Raw genomic sequence first — 20,062 nt, forward strand, 5'->3', positions numbered from 1 at the left:
TTCCTCTTTGGCTTGGCATCCATTTTCCTTGCACCTTTGGGATGTTTTTCCAAGTTAAAGGCACTGTATATATGCTAGTTGTTGTCATTGTTATGTCATATTTACTAACAGGAATTCATCCAGTCCCTGTTCAAAACCATAGTTTTCGACATTTTTATCATCCTCTTACCAAAAAATGTTACTTAAATTTCTTATTTTCCTTTGATATCCTTAACTTCAAACTGTATCCCCTTGTTATGAATTCGGGACTGCTAAATATTTATTCTCTCGTTCAGTTGCATCAGTCACTCCCATAAGCACTTCCGAGGGTCTTACTTTTTATGGGCGTTAACTCGCACTACTCTATACCTATTTGTGTGGTAGCGGGACTTGGAGGTGTAATAGTGAAATCCCCTTATGACCTGAACCAGAGCTCCATGCATCTCTTCAATCTCTCTCTTAACGTAGACTGAGTTAGCACTGGATGAGGCGATGCTTGGTTCAGATTGTGAGGCTGCTTTATTCCATAGTAAGGTGAACGTACAGAGGAATAGTTAAGATCAGATTCACTTAAAAAATAAATATGCTATACCACTTCACTTTTGTCGGTTTTCTTGCTTCACTTAGGCTACCTCCTCTACTTTCTGATCTATAGCCCAGGGCAGAACCTCCTCTCCCTGCAGGAACCTGTCTGTAGCAGCTTTTTGCTGCCTTGTGTGCAAAGTCTTATTTTGAAAGATGGCCTGCCTTTTTGGTGTCTGTGTCTCTCGTATGAACTCGCGCTTCACAGATAGACAGAGATCAAAGGATTTTCCAACACATTGGGTAAGAAATGTTTTCCGTTTACCCAGAATTGTTTATTGTTTACTTTCTGGGAAAAACTATTTTTATGTAGTGTATTAACCACCCTTTGGATATCCCTTTTTTTAAAAATACGCATTGCTTTTAAAGAACAGCATTACAGGGAACTCTTTTTCCAAAATCCTTTCTTTTTTTATTCATTCTCAGGATGTGAGTGTCACTGGCAAGGCCGACATTTATTGCCCATCCCCAGTTGCTTTGAAGTGGCTTGCTTGGCCACTTCAGAGTGCAGTTAAGAGTCAACCATGTTGGAGTGGGACTGGAGTCACATATAGGCCAGATGACAGGTTACCCTTCCGAAAGGACATTAGTGAACCATTTGGATTTTTATGATAAGCCAAAACAGTTCAAAAGTACCTGGATGTGCACCTGAAGTGCCGCAACCTACATGGCTACGGACCAAGTTCTGGAAAGTGGGATTAGGCTGGGTGGTTCATTTTCGGACGGCGCGGACACAATGGGCCAAATGGCCTCCTTCTGCGCCGTAAATTTTCTATGATTCTATGACACATGGTCACTTTTACTGATACCAGTATCTTTTAATTTTTAGATTTTTTAAGACTGAATTCAAATTTTCAAACTGCCATGAAAGGATTTGAACTCACGGTCTCTGGAATATTAGTCTAGGCCTCTGGATTACTAGTCCAGTAACAAAACCACTACACTTCTGTACCCACTACTTTCTGTGGAAAATGGTTAAATCCTAAAACGTGACAACGCAAGGGCGATTTTGGTCATGGTATTTTTTTGGCGGGAACAGGGCAAAAACCACAGTGCAGCACTTACTGCCACGTTCCCACCAACATCCAGCCCGCCGCAATTTTGGAGCGGGCCAGGAAATAAGTGCCCAGCGCTCCTGGTCATCGAGCCAGTTCGGCCATTCAATAACATCACGGCTGATCTGTAAAAGCTTCAACTGACTCAGCCTTTTGTGGGAGAGAGTTCCAGATTTCTACTAACCTTTGTGTGAAGAAGTGTTTTCTGTTTTCGCTCCTGAATGACCTAGTTCTAAGATTATGTCCCCTTGCTCTAGATTCCCCAACCAGAGGAAATAGTTTCTCCGTATCTACCCTATCAAATCCTTTTAGCATTTTAAACACCTTGATCAGATCACCCCTCAATATTCTAAACACAAGGGAATACAAGCCAAGTTTATGCACCCTGTCATCATAATTTAACCCTCTAAGCCCCGGTTTTATTCTGCTGAATCTGCGCTGTCCCCCCTCCAAGGTTAATATATGCTTCCTGAGGTGCGGTGCCTAAAACTGAACTCAGTACTCCAGATCAAAAGCAAAATACTGCGGATGCTGGAAATCTGAAATAAAAACAGAAAATGCTGGAAATACTCAGCAAGTCAAGCAGCATCTGTAGAGAAAAAAGCAGAGTTAATGTTTCAGGTCGATGAACTTTCGTCAGGTGCTGATGCTGCCTGACAAGCTGAGTATTTCCAGCATTTTCTGTTTTTATTTCAGTACTCCAGACGTGATCTGACCAAGGCTCTGTACAACTGAAGCATAATTTGCTCCCCTTTGTATTTCATACCCCTTGAGATAAAGGCCAACATTCCATTAACCTTTTTGATTGCTTTTTGTACCTGTCTACTAGCTTTTAATGATTGGTGTACTTGGACTTCCAATTCTCTTCGCTCATCTACAGTCCCTAGTTTGTCACCATTTCGAAAATACTGTGATTTATCTTTCTTGGGTCCAATATGGATGACCTCACAGTTGCCCATATGGAATTCCATTTTTTTTATTCGTTCATGGGATGTGGGTGTCGCTGGGGAGACCAGCATTTATTGCCGAGCCCTAATTGCCCTTGAGAAGGTGGCGGTGAGCTGCCTTCTTGAACCGCTGCAGTCCGTGTGGTGAAGGTTCTCCCACAGTGCTGTTAGGAAGGGAGTTCCAGGATTTTGACCCAGCGACGCTGAAGGAACGGCGATATATTTCCAAGTCAGGATGGTGTGTGACTTGGAGGGGAATGTGCAGGTGGTGTTGTTCCCATGTGCCTGCTGCTCTTGTCCTTCTAGGTGATAAAGGTCACGGGTTGGGAGATGCTGTCGAAGAAGCCTTGGCGAGTTGCTGCAGTGCATCCTGTGGATGGTGCACACTACAGCCACGATGCGCCGGTGGTGAAGGGAGTGAATTTTAGCGTGGTGGACAGGGTGCCAGTCAAATGGGCTGCTTTGTCCTGGATGGTGTTGAGCTTCTTGAGTGTTGTTGGAGCTGCACTCATCCAGGCAAGTGGAGAGTATTCCATCACACTCCTGACTTGTGCCTTGTAGATGGTAGAAAGGCTTTGGGGAGTCAGGAGGTGAGTCACTTGCCGCAGAATACCCAGCCTCTGACTTGCTCTTGTGGCCACAGTATTTATATGGTTGGTCCAGTTAAGTTTCTGGTCAATGGTGACCCCCAGGATGTTGATGGTGGGGGATTCGGCGATGGTAATGCCGTTGAATGTCAAGGGGAGGTGGTTAGATTCTCTCTTGTTGGAGATGGTCACTGTCTGGCACTCGCCTGGATGAGTGCAGCTCCAACAACACTCAAGAAGCTCAACACCATCCAGGACAAAGCAGCCCATTTGATTGTCATTCTGTCCACCACGCTAAAATTCACTCCCTTCACCACCGGCGCATCGTGGCTGTAGTGTGTACCATCCACAGGATGCACTGCAGCAACTCGCCAAGGCTTCTTCGACAGCATCTCCCAACCCGCGACCTTTATCACCTAGAAGGACAAAGGCAGCAGGCACATGGGAACAACACCACCTGCACATTCCCCTCCAAGTCACACACCATCCTGACTTGGAAATATATCGCCGTTCCTTCAGCGTCGCTGGGTCAAAATCCTGGAACTCCCTTCCTAACAGCACTGTGGGAGAACCTTCACCACACGGACTGCAGCGGTTCAAGAAGGCAGCTCACCGCCACCTTCTCAAGGGCAATTAGGGCTCGGCAATAAATGCTGGTCTCCCCAGCGACACCCACATCCCATGAACGAATAAAAAAAATGGAATTCCATATGGGCAACTGTGAGGTCATCCATATTGGACCCAAGAAAGATAAATCACAGTATTTTCGAAATGGTGACAAACTAGGGACTGTAGATGAGCGAAGAGAATTGGAAGTCCAAGTACACCAATCATTAAAAGCTAGTAGACAGGTACAAAAAGCAATCAAAAAGGTTAATGGAATGTTGGCCTTTATCTCAAGGGGTATGAAATACAAAGGGGAGCAAATTATGCTTCAGTTGTACAGAGCCTTGGTCAGATCACGTCTGGAGTACTGAAATAAAAACAGAAAATGCTGGAAATACTCAGCTTGTCAGGCAGCATCAGCACCTGACGAAAGTTCATCGACCTGAAACATTAACTCTGCTTTTTTCTCTACAGATGCTGCTTGACTTGCTGAGTATTTCCAGCATTTTCTGTTTTTATTTCAGATTTCCAGCATCCGCAGTATTTTGCTTTTGATCTGGAGTACTGAGTTCAGTTTTAGGCAGTTACTTGCCATTTATCAGCCCAAGCCTGGATGTTGTCCAGGTCTTGCTGCATGCAGGCTCGGACTGCTTGATTGTCTGAGGGGTTGCGAATGGAACTGAACACTGTGCAATTATCAGCGAACATCCCCATTTCTGACCTTATGATGGAGGGAAGGTCATTAATGAAACAGCTGAAGATGGTTGGGCCTAGGACACTGCCCTCAGGAACTCCTGCAGCAATGTCCTGACGCTGAGATGATTGGCCTCCAACAACCACTATCATCTTCCTTTGTGCTAGGTATGACTTCAGCCACTGGAGAGTTTTCCCCCTGATTCCCATTGACTTAAATTTTGCTAGGGCTCCTTGGTGCCACACTCAGTCAAATGCTGACTTGATAGTCAACGGCAGTCACTCTCACCTCACCTCTGGAATTCAGCTCTTTTGTTCATGTTTGGACCAAGGCTGTAATGAGGTCAGGAGCCGAGTGGTCCTGGCGGAACCCAAACTGAGCATCGGTGAGCAGGTTGTTGGTGAGTAAGTGCCGCTTGATAGCACTGTCAACGACACCTTCCATCACTTAGAATCATAGAAGTTACAACATGTCCATGTCGCCCAGTTTATACCACTAAGCTAGTCCCAATTGCCTGCACTTGGCCCATATCCCTCTATACCCATCTTACCCATGTAACTGTCCAAATGCTTTTTAAAAGACAAAATTGTACCCGCCTCAATACTGCCTCTGGCAGCTCGTTCCAGACGCTCACCACCCTTTGAGTGAAAAAATTGCCCCTCTGGACCCTTTTGTATCTCTCCCCTCTCACCTTAAATCTATGTCCCCTCGTTATAGACTCCCCTAGCTTTGGGAAAAGATTTTGACTATCTACCTTATCTATGCCCCTCATTATTTTATAGACTTCTATAAGATCACCCCTTAACCTCCTACTCTCCAGGGAAAAAAGTCCCAGTCTATCTAACCTCTCTCTATAAGTCAAACCATCAAGTCCCGGTAGCATCACTTTGCTGATGATTGAGAGTTTTTGCCATAGTTTTGCCCACTCACCTAACGTATCTATGTCCTTTTGCAACTTCCTGCTCCCATCTGCACTACTTATTGTCTCTTCTAACTTTGTGTCATCTAACCTGGCAATCGAGCTCCAGGGGAAAAAAGTGGCATTTGAAGTCAGTGATGGAGGAGTTGATAGGACATTCCCAGCTTGAGCTGAATGGAAGCCCAGCAGTACCTGCTCCTGGTCAACCAAGGACCACCTGCCATAGAACACCATGCTGTCTGTATCTTGTCACCCTCTCTGCACATCCACACTTACCTGAAAGGGTGGTAGAGGTAGAAACCCTCAACAAATTTAAGAAGTACCCGGATGTGCACTTGAAGTGCCGTGACCTACAAGGCTACAGACCAAGTGCTGGAAAGTGGGATTATGCTGGGTGGCTCATTTTCGGCCGGCGCAGACACAATGGGCTGAATGGCCTCCTTCTGTGCCGTAAATTTTCTATGATTCTATTCTATGATTTTTAAAAATTCATTCATGGGATGTGGGTGTCGCTGGCGAGGCCGGCATTTATTGCCCATCCCTAATTGCCCTTAAGAAGATGGTGGTGAGCCGCCTTCTTGAACCGCTGCAGTCCGTGTGGTGACGGTTCTCCCACAGTGCTGTTAGGAAGGGAGTTCCAGGATTTTGACCCAGCGACGATGAAGGAACGGCGATATATTTCCAAGTCGGGATGATTCTATGATTCTACCTCATTTCTTACATTACTTATTCACTATTTCAAAGAAGAGCAGGGGAATGCTCCCCAGCGTCCTGGACAATATTTATCCCTCAACCAATGTCACTAAAACAGGTTCTCTGGCCATTTATTTCATTGCTATTTGTGGGACCTTGGTGTGCGCAAATTGGCTGCCGCGTTTCCTACATTACAACAGTGGCTACACTTCAAAAATATTTCATTGGCTTTAAAGCACTTTGGGACGGGTCGTGAAAGGTGCTAACTAAATGAAGTCTTTCTTTCTTTCATTTCCTCTGACCAGGTCCTGGTCAGCAAGGATAGGTGGGGCAGAAGAGGAAAAAGAGGATGATGATGAAGAGGAAGATGGTTGTAACCTATTGAGAGAAGATGATGAGTATGAGGACACTGATGAAGACCATCCCTCCCTCTGCAACTCTGGTTGCCCTGTTCCCTCTCAAATTACACCACCTTCATCACCTGCCTTATCTGGCTAACACACCAGCTCAAAGCCTTTTACCCAGGGGATCTAGATAGTGAGGAAGAGGATATTGTAACGGGTGACTCCCTGAGCACCATCTAGCCAGAGGAATGGGGAGTTGAGAACTTGGCTGTCCTCCAGTGGAGGCTTCCCTTGACTGAGGAGCCCGTAGACTCCGAGTTCATGAAAAGAAGGATGTTCGATTAGCATTGTATTATGTGCAGACACTGAGGTCAGTCTCACAGGATGGACGGTATTTGAAAGGGTTCCGACAGCAACATCAGGGTAGCTTGTGGCAGCTGGATTATAGTCTGTGACCTTCCTTCTCTCCCACAGAAAGCAGTGTCCCTGGACAAATCTGTGCCTCTTCTTCAACGGAAGCACAGACTGCAGTCCTAGTGTCCCCAGAAAAATCTTCTTCAAAGATGCTGACAAACATGATAAACAGGCAAAGGTTTTCAGTGCTGCTTGGGTGAGCTCCTGAGAAGACTGGAAATGAAGACTAATGGGGGCATACATTCCAGAAACTCTGACTTCTGAAGTCTATCAACTTATTTACATGTGTACACGAATGGGTGGGTTTAGCAACTGGGACTTCTACCAGGACTGGAAGCTTCAGGGGAACCGAAAAAGTGGGCTGAAACATGGTGGAAATGGGCCCTGATGACAATTACGAGTCTCTAAATTGTATTGTGCTGCCAATACACTCCAAACTCACCACTACAAGGACAGATTTTCCCGGCCTACATTTCTGTCACAACTTCCACAAGGTGCCATTTACATTTTGGAAGTTTAAATAAATCTTGCAGTTGCTAAACATTATTGCCAGTTGTTAACATCTTTGCAATACAAGCATGACTGACTTCGGTTCATTTCAGCATGGTTCACTCAGAATCTTACTCCAGAAACATGATAATTAATGGGTTTCCACAGGTCACCACACCTGCTGTACTGACATGATCTGATTGGATTACCTTTTCAATAACAACAATGAATTGTGTGAAAAATAGAAATTGCTTAAAGTAAAGGAATTCTCCACACTAAAAGAAAACCTGCTGCACTTTAGTGCTGTGAATTATCTCACATTTCATTGACATTCCTGCACTATGATGTCATGGCTGTGCATATGGGTACAAACACAGGTACCTATACCCTTCGTCTAGGATTACACAGAGCAATTGTGTAATCGTAAAAGAATTTGAAGATTATGTGATACTAACAGTCAAACATTTCAAATGAGATAGCAAAGAGATTATTTGATTTGGGGTTAGGTAGGTCTTGGGTGAAGGGTGTGTCCGGGAGTGGGGCGAGTTGGGGGTCGAGGCGGTGAGTGGTGGTCAGCAGTGGCCCGTGGTTTTAATGTGGAACTGGGAGGAGTCCTCCTGCACCTCCTGGCTCCACATTCAGGTAAGTATTACCTTTATGGTGGCAGCCTACAGTGGTCCATTTAAGAACCACCGGTTAGGCTGCATATAAATCTGGTTTTCCTGAATGCAGCCAGCCCAGCGCCGACTGTGTTCAGGGCAAATCAGCATCAAACAGGTGTCAGGCCCCTTATTTGCATATGCAAAGGGTCTAACGCTTGTTTCAGGCATGGGCCTTGGACACCTCTTTTGATACCTATAACAATATGGCGGGCAGCGGACTTCTGGTGTGGAATGTTTGCATGCACGCCGCCCGTCATATTGGATGCTTTGGCACCCATTTTACATCCATATCACAAGAGCATTTGACAGAGTGTTGAGCAAAAGGGGGACAAAGAGAAGGTAGATGTTTGGAGGCAATGAAGCATAATTGAAAAGAAGGATCTTTAAGAGGCTTTTGAAAGTAGGGAGAAACACGAGAAGGTGCAGGTGCTGAGAGAGCGAGTTCAAAAGGGCAGGGGCATAGTGGCTGAAGGAATGGCAGATTGGAATGTGCGTACAGGGATATACAACTAGAGGAGATCACCAACGTAAATGGGGCAAGGCCATAGAGGGATTTGTTGGTGAGAACAAGGATCATAAAACTGATTCCAAGTATAATATGCCCCTTTGGAGGTAAGAAAGGCTGGAATCAGCCCACACCTGGTGATCCAACTTATTTTACAACTCTGAATGCAGAAACATTTACATTTTAATCCACATGAAACCCCAGGTTGAGGTTTAAGCTCTGGTGAAGGAAAACTGGTACCACTTCCGATAGCAGATGAGTGTCCAAAACCAAAAAGTTACCTAGTTGAAACCAGAAACCCTCACACAGGACAAGGATCTACTTGAACTGATTGGACTGACAAAACAAATGGAGCTGATTGAAGCTTAGAGAACACATGTTTGAAAGTAAAATTGACAGCCATCATCAGTAACTATTGTGTCTGGTGGAGTAAACAAGAAGTCACTACCTTGAAAGGGATATACAGCAGGCCAGAGTTGGAGGAATAAAGGGCATAGGAGGGGACAAATGTTAAAGGAGGTTATAGAGTTAGGGCAGGATGAAGTCATGGAGACATTTAAGGATAAGGATTTTAAGTTAAATCTATTGGGGAACACGGAACCAGTGTACATCAGCAAGGAGGACAAATGGGAATTAGTATGGGACAGGATGTAGATGACAGAGTTTTGGATGAATTGACATACAAGGGTAGTGGAGGATGGCAGGCCAGCAAAGAGGACATTGGAGAAGTGGCTTTTAAAGGTCATGAAAGCATGGATAAGCATTCCGGTGGAAGTGGATGTGAAGTTGAGGTGGAGGTGGAAAAAAACAGTTTGGTGATAATGGAATATGGGGGTTGAAGTTCATCTCTGGGCTAAGGTTTTACACGATCTTACTCAGATTGGCAAGGGAACAGAGTTTATGGCTGAGATGAGAATGATGACTTAAGTCTTCCTGTAGTTCCGCAGGAGGAAATTTTGACCCATCCATGAATTAATGTCAGGCAAGCAGTCTGGCAGCACAGGGGTGGTGGTGGAGTCAAGGGAGGTGCTGGAGAAATAGTGCTCAGTTTCAGCAGAATACAAATGGAAGCTGATCCCATGTCTGCAGATGATGTCACCAAGGAGCGACATTTAGATCAGGAAGAGATAGAATAGAGCTCTAGAGGTAACTGTGCAGGGGCACAAAGATGTGCCATTGCTGGAGATGTGTTGGATGCATTGGGACTGTAAGGACTGGAATCATACAAGGGTAGTCCCATGGAACTGCACAACAGAGAGGAGTCAGTGGCATGCTTGATTGCAGAGGGGTCAAAGAGAGCAAGGCACATTGCAGTCAATGCCACAGAGGATGTGACATTGACCAGGGCGGTCTTGTTAATGTGAGCGGGACAGAAGCCAGACTAGTGGGATTTAAAAAGGAGCTAAAGGCAAAGAGTGAACTGAATAGAAAAAAGCTAGACTTTGAAATAGATGAGTAGAGCACAAGTGACCCAATCATCAAAGAAAAAACATCGACAATCAATCCAAGTTATCACTGTTAATAATGATCAACTCATGCGCTTGTGTGTGAAATTATTGAACCATCCTGAGCTTAATAACACCCTTTACACCTCAGAATGTTCTCCTCAACTAGGATTTAAACTCCTTTTTCAAAAGTTCAAACCTCCTAAATATTATAATGACACAGAAGATTCTGTTAATCAGTGGAAGTTAAACAAAGCATCAAAGTGATGGTTCATTATGACATCAAAAGTTCCATATGTGGTTTAACTGGAGAATTTTATAAGAAGAATACAGCCCACAGTGGTTATCATCCTGAACTAGCAACCCAGAAATCCCACCAAAGCAAATTACGAAAATGATTTCAATAAATTTGCGGGCTCGTGCCAAAAACAATACATGAAAGCTTCCAAATTATTTTAAAATCCAACTAATGTCCTTCAGGGAAAAGAACCTATCACACTTACCTAGTCTGGTTTACACATGACTCCAGTCCCACATTATGAGATTGACTCTTAATGCCCTCTGAAGTGGCCTAGCAAGCTGCTTAGTTATAAACAATCACTATGAACTTTAATAATCATCACCACAAGGTCTGTAGTGGTTCAAGGAGAAGGCCCACCACCATCTTCTCGGGGCAACTGGGGACAAGCGACAAATATTAGCTTGTTAGTATCGCCCACATCTTGAGAACAAATATAGTAGAAACATAGAAAAATTTACGGCACAGAAGGAGGCCATTTGGCCCATCATGTCTGTGCCGGTCGAAAAAGAGCTAATCCCACTTTCCAGCACTTCACGTGCATATCCTTTTTTCTATTCAGTTCACTCCAAGTGCATATCCAAGTACTTTTTAAATGTAATGAGGGTTTCTGCCTCTACCACCCTTTCAGGGAGTGAGTTCCAGATCTCCATCACCCTCAGGGTGAAAACATTTTTCCTCAGCTCCCCTCTAATCTTTCTACCAATTACTTTAAATCTTTGCCACCTGGTTATTGACCTCTCTGCTAAGGGAAATAGGTCCTTCCTATCCACTCTATCTACGCCCCTCATAATTTTATACACCTCAACTGAATCACTCCTCAGTCTCCTCTGTTCCAAAGAAAACAACCCCAGCCTATCCAATCTTTTCTCATAACTAAAATTCTCCAGTCCTAGCAACATCCTCGTAAATCTCCTCTGTACCCTTTCTAGTGCAATCACATCTTTTCTATAATGTGGTGTCCAGAACTGTATGCAGTACTCAAGCTGTGGCCTAACTAAGTTCCAGCATAACCCCCCTGCTCTTATATTCTATGCCTCAGCTAATAAAGGAAAGTATCCCGTATGCCTTCTTAACCCTTGTGAGGGAGACTAGAACTAGGGGCCACAGTTTAAAAATAAAGGGTCTCCCATTTGAGGTGGAAATGAGGAGAAATTTTTTCTCTGAGAGGTTCGTGACTCTGTAGAACTCCCTTCCCCTGAGAGCAGTGAAGGCAGAGTCACTGAATATTTTTAAGGCTGAGTTAGATAGATTCCTGATTAACAAGGGAGTCAAAGGTTATAGTAGGTAGACAGGAAAGTAGGGTTGAGGTCACAATCAGATCAGCCATGATCTTATCACATGGCATAGCAGACTCGAGGGGCCGAATGGCCTACTCCTGCTCTTAATTCATATGTTCGTATGTTAACCACATTATTTACCTGTCCTGCTACCTTCAGGGATCTGTGGACATGCACTCCAAGGTCCCTCTCTTCCTCTACATCTCTCAGTTTCCTTCCATTTATTGTGTAGTCCCTTGCCTTGTTTGACCACCCCAAATGCATTACCTCACACTTCTCTGGATTGAATTCCATTTGCCACTTTTCTGGCCACGTGACCAGTCCATTGATATCTTCCTGCCATCTACAGCTTTCCTCCTCACTATCAACCACACGGGCAATTTTTGTATCATCTGCAAACTTCTTAATCATGCCCCCTACATTTAAGTCTAAATCATTGATATATATACCACAAAAAGCAAGGGACCTAGTACTGAGCCCTGCGGAATCCCTTTCAGTCACATAAACACCCGTCGACCATTACTCTTTGCTTCCTGCAATTTTGGATCCAATTTGCCACTTTCCCTTGGATCCCATGGGCTTTTACCTTTTTGACTGGTATTGGTTTATTTGAATGTGCCTGCTCAAAAATGGACAGCCATCTGCTGGAAATAAGGGTGGAAAATTGGGTAGATACTAAAGTGTTGCATTTCCTTTCCCTGTGAGGAGAGGAAAGAATAGGCTACCGAAAGGTTATATTTTGTTGAATTGGTCTGTGTATTAAATGTACAGAAAGAAAAGGTAGAATTCTCAACTTCTGCAGGGGCACAACACAGAGATGAGCTGACAAGTAAGCAAAAAGTTTACAGACCTCAACGAGTCGATCCATCATGACCTTATATTAATTAGCTGTCTAAAGTATACATTGCACACATTTTTTCTCCTCTCACACTTTCTTGTTTGCCTTGAAAGATTAACATGCATGCCCATCATGCAGCAGAATGCACTTTGCAGTAATTTACACCTGGGAGTGTTCCTTCAGTCATATTTTTTAAATGATCCCAAGACAAATCCTTCCATGCACTCTCGCCTCTGAGTCAGAAGGTCGTAGGTTCAAATCCCACTCCAGAGACTTGAGCACAAAATCTAGGCTGATACTTCAGTGCAGTACTGAGGGAGTGCTGCACTGTCGGATGTGCTGTATTTTGGATGAGACGTTAAACCGAGGCCCCGTCTACCTTCTAAGGTGGACGTAAAAGATCCCATGGCACTATTCAAAGAAGAGCAAGGGAGTTGTCCCTGGTGTCCTGGCCAATATTTATCCCTCAACCAACAACTAAAACAGATTATCTGGTCATTATCACATTGCTGTTTGTGGGAGCTTGCTGTGTGCAAATTGACTGCCATATTTCATACATTACAACAGTGACTACACTTCAAAAGTACTTCAGTTGCTGTAAAGCACTTTGGGATGTCCTGAGGTCATGAAAGGCACTTTATAAATGCAGGTCTTTTTTTTTAATCAATGCAGCTCTATGATCCGTGCACATGAAATCATACCCCAATGAACTGCACAATGATACTTGGGTGTCATTGTATGTCCTCCGGACGATTTGAACTTCACACCTCTGGTCCCCTGTTTACAGGAGAAGGCCATACATAACAGGAGTTAGCACATCTGCATAAGAGACGCCCTAACTTTAGGGCCTTGAATGACTTTGAGGAGTCCACGTTTGAGATCATCAGGTGAGAGGCCTTAGAGGGAGTCACCAATGATGGAGTTGGAGGTCCCCTATCAGCTCTAGGTCAGCACTTGCCTTCTCATGCTCTTCCTTCTCATCCTATTCTGTCACTGACTGGCACTAGAGCATACAGTGAAGCGCAATACCTCACATTCATTCTGCTGTAAGCTATAATTCAAGGGTTATCGGGATGACAGCGATGCTTTTTCAGGGTGTCAGTGCCAACTGGCGCAGACCTGTTCAGCATCTCAGAGCATCCAGTGTCACTCACTGTTACCCTTCTAAACACCAGCTCAGCTGCATCCACCCCAAGGCTGTATGGCAACAAATAGAAATCTCCAAGTAAACCTTATTTGTTTTATATTTCACATATGTGCAAGGTCATCTTTTGTCCAAAAATATTTTTGCCATTTTTTTCTTTTTAATAGAGTTGCTGAGATTATAGCTATGCACACACCAGCCTAGCTGGTAAATCAGTCTGGTTGAAATTATGACCTATAGAAGTGAAATGGTAGTGCTACATGGTTAACCTTGTGTCAAGCAACAGCTTAGCTCAATGCTTTACCTTAAATGCTCAAGCTATCATTGTTAACAAGCCCTACTTTAAAAAGTCCTAAGCTGTAATAGTTGAGAATCAAGTGCGCAAAAAGATTATAACATTTGCTTGATGTAATCATTTTCTTTAAATTATTAATAAGGTACAGGAAGTCTTACAGCAAGGAGGCCTTTTCCATAAATCAGCAGACAGTCTAACCTTGGCATTGATACATCTCCCCTTGCAAGGTTGCATGTACCTTGAGGGCATTGTGTGCTGAAACACAGCAGCATAGCACGCAAGAGACCGCCTTTTGACCAAGAATGGTAATAGGAATCTGTTTGAAACAATGCACTATTTTTGGCAGACAATAGCAGCCATTGCCAGTTTATCTGCAGAACTGTCACTGACTGAACCATGAACCCAATTGCTTGAGTTAGAAAAGAACAGCCTTTATGGAGGAAGTAGTACAATTTTTTCAGAAAATCCATTTTTGACGGATATGCCTGCTCCAAATAGAAAAATTCAAAATTTGAAAGTTTTCATTAAAATATCTAAATGTAATTAAGGAGATAACCTGAAAACTAGTCGAAGATCGTTTGTAAAATAATTTTTTTCATTTCCAATCTTTCATTAGAAGCGAGGGCATCTCCCTTGGTATTGTTCATGGTCTGCAGCTTGGGCTGCGAGGGGCAGCGGGTGGGCAGAGATTGGCTGAAGAGTGGATATTGGGAAAGTGGGTAACTGAGTGGCTACATGTAGAATCAGGCAGGCAATGGGAAGGGAGCATCATTGGGTGCTATATGTTGGCACCACAGCTGAAAGGGGAGAGGGGGAGTCTGATGGTGAGACAGCCTGGTTAGGCAAGCCATGAAGGCAGATACCATTCAGGATGGGACTTCAATTTAAAAATTCAATTTCGTCATTTCAAAAGAAAGACTTGTATTTATATAGCACTTATCACCACCTCAGGACGTCCCAAAGCGCTTTACAGCCAAATGAAGTAGATCTGAAATGTAATCACTGTTGTATTGTTGGAAATGCGGCAGCCAACTTGCACACATCAAGGTTCCACAAATGGCAATGTGTTTCGAGGATTTCATTTCGTTCACCTGAGGAAGGAGGAAGCCTCCGAAAGCTTGTGAATTAAAAATAAAATTGCTGGACTATAACTTGGTGTTGTAAAATTGTTTACAATTGTCAACCCCAGTCCATCACCGGCATCTCCACATAATGGCAATGTGATAATGACCAAATAATCTGTTTTAGTAATGTTGGTTAAGGGATAAATATTGGCCAGGGCACAGGGGAGAACTCCCCTGCTCTTCTTCGAACTGGTGCCATGGGATCTTTTGAGGTCCACCTGAGAGGATGCATGGGGCCTCAGTTTAACGTCTCATCCGAAAGATGGCACCTCCTACAGTGCAGCACTCCCTTAGTACTGCACTAGAGTGTCAGCCTAGATTTTGTGCTCAAGTCTTTAGAGTGGGACTAGAACCTTTGATCATTCTGACACTGCACCTAGACTGATACTACTGAGCCACGGCTGACACCAGTATGTAGTTTGTTAATTTATAAATATTAATGAAATGAAGGCATTAAATAATGTTATAATCTCTTACGGGTCATGGAACTCTCATGGCTGCTCTTATCACAATGTGATTGGTTCAGTCACAAAAATGGCCTGAGAAATTATACTGTAAACACCTACAATTAACTGTCCCTTTGAAAACCAGGAACATGGGAACTCCTGATATTGGGAACTCCCACACCAGCCTGTTGTCTCCTGTATCATCAGCCTACAAAACCTCATGGGAAGTCTTGTTGAAAGCCAGGGCCTGGCATATCCGAGTCCCAGCCTATTTTGTGGCCTTTCTGCCATTCTCCCACTGCAGGAGTTCATCTGGAAGTTCATCCATTATGTTTCTAATTCGATAAGGAAATAAGTATTGTTTGATTTCGTTCTGGAAAATGAAGTGGGGCAAATAACTGATAGGAGAACAATTGGGAAATAGTGATCCTGAAAACTATGATTTTTAGAAAATATAAAAAACACACAAATTTACTGGATTTCTTTGAAGAAATGATTGATCTTAAAGACAATGGAAATTCTGTGGAAGTGGTGTTTGTAGAATTCACCAAGGCTTTTGATACCAGGCCACGCAAGCAATTAGTCCACAAAATTGGAAGACATGGAATAGAGGTAAGCTTCTGAGGTATACTGAAAATTGACTAGATGAGAGAAAGCAGTGAGTGGTTATGAATGGAGTTTCAGGATGACAAGGGGTTGCTAGCATGCTGCCACAGGGATCAGTAGTAGTACCATTGCTATTTACGGTGTATACAAATTATTTGGTGCCACATTGGAGGGGAATAGGCAAACCAAAGAGATCTGGATAGGTTGCATAGGTGGACTGATGAGCAGCAAATGCCATTCAATGTGAACAAATGTACATTAATGAGATTAGGGAAAGGAACAGTGGAGATATAAACTAAATGGCTCCCGGCTACATGACACAACACAGGGGAGAGATTTGGGGATATTAGTGGATAGCTCACTAAAACCGATAGAGCAATGTGCAGCAGCAGTAAAGAAAGCTAATCTTGGAATGTATAGCGAGAGGGATAGAGCACAAATCCCATAAGTTGATAATGAATCACGCACTGGTACAGCCACGCCTGGAGTGCAATGTACATTTAAGAATAGCCAAGCTTTGGAGGTAGATATCTAGCTAACAGATAGGTATCTTGCTAGTAGATACCTAGGTAGATATCTAGCCAGATATACGGAACATTCAGAATTGACGAGCAGGAAAAGACCGACTGGTCTATCAAGTCTTCCCCACACCATGATGGCCAGACCATAATGGCTAAATACACTTCTTCCCTCACCCAACCTCCCCTTCTCACACCAACCCCCAGCAGCCATGTAATCTCCTGGGAAAGGCAAGATACAGAAAGAAAAGGGCCTATAAGGGAAAAAAATACCCTGTAAAGTTCCTCTCCGACCCCTTCAGGTGTTCAAAACCATTCCAGGAGATCACATGGACCAAGTGTTATCTATAAAGACATTTACCTGCTGTATGATGCGATCTCTGCCCTAGTCAGGAGCCGGTCCAGCTCCCTCTTGAAGGTATGTAGACAGTCAGCACCCACCACACCAGCCAGCAACATATCCCAGAGGCTCATGTTTCTCTGGGAAAAGAAGAACCGCCCAACATCCAGTCTAGTCCAACTCTTCCATAGTTTAAATTTGTGAACCCTGGTCCTCCCCAACCTGTGAAACTGGAATAATCTATTAATAGGGATGCTATTCAGCTAAGATATCTAGCTAAGAAACAGATATCTAGCTGAAGCATCTGAGGTATGGGAAGACCTGTGATTGTTTACTCTAAAGGAGAATCAGGGGAGATATTATCCAAGTATTCAAGATTCTAAAGGGAATAGATAAATTGAACCTCGATAAATGGTTTGAGACTGCCATAAACTTTAGAACCAAGCTTATAAGAGGGAGATGCAATGACAGTTTAAATTTAACAACTTTATACAGAGAGTTGTGATTGTGTGGGACAGGCTGCCCAGCAGGCAGTGGAGGTAGTGTGGAAACTTTTAAGGGAGAATTAAATAGAGATTTGAGGAAGTGGGCAGTCGAGAAGTATTAGTGTTTGATATTGTTCTGGTCCTGTACTTTCCAATACTGTATATTCCTACTGCTTGACATGATCTGTCAGCTCTGTCAGTCCCCAAAAAGCAAATATAGTTGCTAAAAAAGTTCCAAGACATCAAATCTGACTAGCAACAACTATTGTCCTTCTTTGTTTCATGATTTTAAATTCCAACACAGTTTGCTTGCACGCTAGTCTCAGGAAATTTCTTAAAAGCCCGGATAATTCCGTGACTTCAGTGCAACAGCACTCAATCCATTTTACTGATAGTCTTTAAACCGTATGCACCAACCTGACCACAACTTGTCACTTGCTTTAGTTTACATTCAACAAGTGGATAGCAGTTCACAGGGAAGAGGTAATATTCAGAAACAAAACAGTGGGCAGAGTATGCATGTGCATGAATGTAACCCAAGCTGATGATGTCTTGTTGCAAAGCTCCGTTAATTGATGAGCTCTTTGTTCTTATTCTCAGATTCAATATGCAGATATAAAAGAAAATACAGACAAATAAGGGTATGAGCAAATCTTGAAATTGAAGAGTTTATATCCTTCCATACAGCTCACTTTAATGAACTATCAACAAGGTATGCAAGAAGTGGCCTTATAATATATATCTTAAAATCCCTTTAACAACAGAGATGCAAATTCGCATCTGCTTGGAATCTGCAGCCAGATCAGAGTAAAGACTGAAGTCTAAACACAAACAAATCGGAGGAAATTATTCTGAGTACAGCAAGGTCTCAATGCTAATCTTTGGTTTGGGAGTAAAGGTTTCCCATGACTTGAACTAATGTACTGCACCTTTTATTGCAAGTTATTATTGGGCTACAATGTATTGTCATATCCAGTAATGTTTAATGTGCAGTGTGCATGCAGGCAAGTGAGTCTTGCAGAATAGTTTTGGTTGCAGATGACCCTGGAGGGTGACTCCGAGGAGTGTTGGCAGTGCTCTAATGTACTTCTGCACTGGTTGGCTTTGTTTGTGCCACTAGACCTTTATGAGTTACTATATTTGAATAAGGTGACTTATGTAGCGGGTGTTGCTGGCGTGTCAGCATTTAGAGAGCAAGGGGTCGATTTTCCAATGGTGGCGGGTTGGCAGCGGGGGGGTGAAGGTGCGCATGGCAAACCCGCATAAACAAAGCTTACCCATTTCCGACGCGATCGCATGGTGATTGCTGATGATTAATGTCCTCTCCAGGTTTCGTGCCCAGAAGCCAGCCTGATTGACAGGCTGACTACCGTCAGGAGCTGCAACTACCAGTTCTCCAGCTTTCACATGGAAAGTATGCAGCAATAGCAAAATCTGGCAAATCACTCCTTTCAGTAAATGTCCTAGGTTGCCGATTTAAATGCCCCACAGCAATAAAATGAAACTATCATGAAACAGCATGGATGCAAAAATTGGTTAAAAAAAACTACCATTCCCCAGAACCAACATTCTTTACCTTAGTGGTTTACAGGACCTCACTTCTCCCCTCCAAAAAACTGGAATTTATAACCCAAGGACCTCAATGACAATGACTAAGATGGACTGTTGATTTTATTATGAATAATTCTCTGGCAACCCTCAAGTGCAAAATACAGTAAAAGTATCAAGGTATTATATAGAACAGAAGAGAAAAACTAGGAGAACATTTAGACAGATGGTGCATACAATTATCTGAAAAAAAAGGTTAACCAAAGGAAAAAATTGTGCTAAGAATAGGAGTGAAGAAAAATAGAAGACCACATTTTGTTGTACTGAAATCATGTTGGTGCAGCATTTTAGGACTGTCTTTCCACTATAGGAAGAGCATAGTTGATAATAGTTTAGCAATAGTTAACATTGATATCAGCAGTGAACATCTGGATATATGCACGTGAATCGTTGGGAGTAGATACTTACTGTGGCATTATGTTTAAACACATTAGAAAGATTTGGGACTGATTCCAAGTTTGACATACAGTTCCTAGCCAAGCAGATAGTCAACCCAATCTTAGGAGTTTCTCACACCCTTAATTATAGCTAATTATTAGGTTTAGTGGGCTTGCACCTGTTGCACCCAAATGCATTTACAACTATTTATAAATTGTTCAGCTTCTTCCATCATCGCATCCTATTAAATATATTTTTACGGGAAGGACAAGAGAATCTGACACAGAAACACGTTCTGAACTTATCTGTGGATTTATTGCCGGTGAGTGTTTTTATATTTGCATATTTTTGTAGTATCAAGATAAAATTGTGATTTCTCAACTGTGTTCACCTTTAAACAATATTTATACCCAAAATTGCCCACTAATTTGAACTCAATGGGCTAGATTTTCCTGTGAAAGTAACGCAAGGTTAACAGGGCTCACAGTTACTTCTGTGCATCTGGTACAGCAACTTCCAACGACCGCACATGCCCAGTCAAATGCGGAAATCCGGATATTGCTGTACCAGATGTGACCCTCCTCTGTAGACTCTGCGAGAGCAACATCGTGCTGGCTGGCTCCCCATTCAAATGAAAGGAACGACATGAAGTTCCTGCACTGACAAGATGGCCACGAACTAATCTCGCTAGACAAAGGTAATTCAAGTTATTTTAAGTTTAAGCACACTTTTAACGGCGTGGTAGGTCTTAATGACTGCCAAACAACCTCCCTGGCACTGA

General features: G+C 43.2%; 1 protein-coding gene across 1 annotated transcript in view; it reads right to left on the reverse strand.

Moving 5' to 3' along the window:
* LOC137308161 (serine/threonine-protein kinase H1-like) overlaps nt 1–20,062 on the reverse strand; it is a 105,346-nt gene that overhangs the window by 36,462 nt on the left and 48,822 nt on the right. The window lies entirely within an intron of this gene.

The sequence above is a fragment of the Heptranchias perlo genome, chromosome 3 (genome assembly GCF_035084215.1).
Source record: "Heptranchias perlo isolate sHepPer1 chromosome 3, sHepPer1.hap1, whole genome shotgun sequence".
Classification (NCBI taxonomy): Eukaryota; Metazoa; Chordata; class Chondrichthyes; order Hexanchiformes; family Hexanchidae; genus Heptranchias; species Heptranchias perlo.